General features: G+C 36.6%; 1 protein-coding gene across 1 annotated transcript in view; it reads left to right on the top strand.

Annotated features, from left to right (window-relative positions):
- Positions 1–2,311: 2,311 nt before the first annotated feature.
- LOC108690609 (fatty-acid amide hydrolase 2) overlaps positions 2,312–2,494 on the top strand; it is a 19,367-nt gene continuing 19,184 nt past the window's right edge. The window contains exon 1 of the mRNA XM_018197982.1: positions 2,312–2,420. The gene's annotated coding sequence lies outside the window, so the exon portion shown is untranslated. The remainder of the gene's footprint in view (positions 2,421–2,494) is intronic.

Below are 2,494 nucleotides of genomic sequence, written 5' to 3'. Positions count from 1 at the left end.
ATTTTATTGTATCATCAACAAGTGTCAAACGCGCAAAGTGATTTGATTGAAAAGTGTTTGCATAATATTGTGTTTAATATAATGAAATTTGTACCAAATAAGGAGCATTCGCGGACAGTTAATCTTTTGTTTTCATTTGAAGAAAACTGTTGCGGAATCACTGATTACTTGGAGAAGCTTATAGTGAACATGCTCTATCGCAAAAAACGTGTGAACGATGGTTTCAGCGTTTTAAAATTGAAGATTTCGATGTTGCAGACAAGGAACACGGACAACAAAAAGTACGAAGACGTGGAATTGCAAGCATTGCTGGATGAAGATGATTCACAAACACAAAAACAATGCTCGCAGAGCAATTGAGCGTTAGTCAACAAGCTGTTTTCAATCGCCTATGAGATGGGAAAAATTCAGAAAGTCGGCAGATGGGTGCTACATGAATTGAACGAGAGACAGATGGAGAGATGCAAAAACACATGTGAAATTTTGCTCGAACGATACAGAAGAAAGTCATTCTTGCATCATATCGTTAGTGGGGATGAAAAGTGGATTTTTTTTAGAATCCCAAGCGCAAAAAATCATGAGTAGACTCAGGCGCACCATCCACATCGACCTCAAGACCGAATCGCTTTGACAGGAAGACGATGCTCTGTGTTTGGTGGGATCAGAAGGATGTGATCTATTATGAGCTATTGAAGCCTGGCGAAACGGTTAATACCAAACGCTATCAACAACAATTGATCGATTTGAACCATTCGCTGCTTAAAAAACGACCAGAATACCAAAAGAGGCAACACAAGGTCATTTTTCTCCATAACAATGCTCCATCACATATGGCCATAAAACCAGTTCGGAACACGTTGGCACTCAGCTGGGAAGTTCTACCCCATGTGGCTTACCAGACTTGGCTCCTTCCGATTACCACTTGTTTGCATCGATGGGTCACACACTTGCTGAGCAGCGCTTTGGTTCGTACGAAGATGTGAAAAAATGGCTCGATGAATGGTTCGCGGCAAAAGGGGAAGATTTTTACTGGCGTGGTATCCACAAATTGCCCGAAAGATGGGAAAAATGTGTAACTAGCAATGGAGCATACTTTGAATAAATCTCTTTTTATCATTCTTCCGAATTTAACGTGTTTTTTTGGGAAAAAATCGTCATTTCATACTTGTACACCTGGTAGGTATCTTTATGTATTTGCGAAATACTTCCTGGCAAAATAGAAACATAATCATGTTACAAAATAACGTTATAACAACATAACGTTATAATAACGCAATAATGCATTCAATAAAATTATAAAACTAATATAAAACTAATATGAAAAACTAATATAAAAATTATAAAATTAATATACAATATACCGTTTATCTTTGTAACATTTTTAATTGCATTATTTAATCGCTAGTATTCAACAAGAAAACATTAATACTTACTTAATCTCCTGACGGAGTTCATGATTCTTACAATGAAGTAAATAATTTTATGGAAACTGGTCAGCTGATCAACTGGAGCGGGTTAAATATGGCGGTGCTGAATATGTGCAAAAGTAGTAGTGGGGGGTGAATGTCACTTCTCTCATATATAGGACTCTAGGGTATATCGTCCATTTTTCAAGGCTGGAGATGATAAATATAGCACGATTATATGAACCAAATTTCGATTTATCTCCAGTCTTGAAAAATGAACGATGTACGCTAAGAAAAGTGGACGTTGCATGTAGTTTATATCCATTTTGTCAGAGGACAGTAATGCGCGGCAGCATTTTGCGATTACAGATTTTGGGCTGTCATGTCCTCTCTCAGGTTTCTCTCTGCTCAGAGTATTAATAATGAAACTTTTTCTTTTTTTGGGGCTCCGCACAATAAAAGAAACAGGCAACAGAGAACAGAGAATAAGAATTTCAACCTATCAGAAATCATGTTGAAGAATACATAGTTTCTGATAGGTTGAAATTCTTATTCTTTGTTCTCTATTCCCTGTTCCTTGTATTGTGCGGAGCCCTTATCCCTAGGATGGAAAGTGAAAGATGAAAATTTTAATCATTGAAGTTAATGGAGAAATTGTTCACTTTTCATTTTTCATCCTAGAAAAAAAGTTGCATGATTGATACTCTGCAATTCTTGATGATTCTTAATTGATTCTTGGGCATGTTCGAATTCCCACGTGGGTGTTCTCCGAACGTCATGTCATTTTTGTTGTTTACCGAACATTAAACAAGGATGACATGATATCTGAGTGACCCAAGGAACACCCAGGTGGCAATCCGAATTCCGAATACGCCGCTTTCTCTCTTTGTCTTCTTCATCGAAGCGTCGAACGTGAAATGCGCTCAGTAACGATTAGCAATCATTAGATTGCATTTAACAAGTTTGAATAAATCGTAGTAATTTTGACATAATTGACGTGTGAAAAATATCATTGTAAGAACAATTTTTTTGAAAGTAAACAAGCAAAAAACAAGTATATTAAGTTTTAAAGGAACACATATATATAT

Source organism: Atta colombica, unplaced genomic scaffold (assembly GCF_001594045.1).
Source record: "Atta colombica isolate Treedump-2 unplaced genomic scaffold, Acol1.0 scaffold332, whole genome shotgun sequence".
NCBI lineage: Eukaryota > Metazoa > Arthropoda > Insecta > Hymenoptera > Formicidae > Atta > Atta colombica.
The sequence above is the reverse complement of the archived record's forward strand: the minus strand, read 5'-3'. Positions and strand labels throughout refer to the sequence as shown.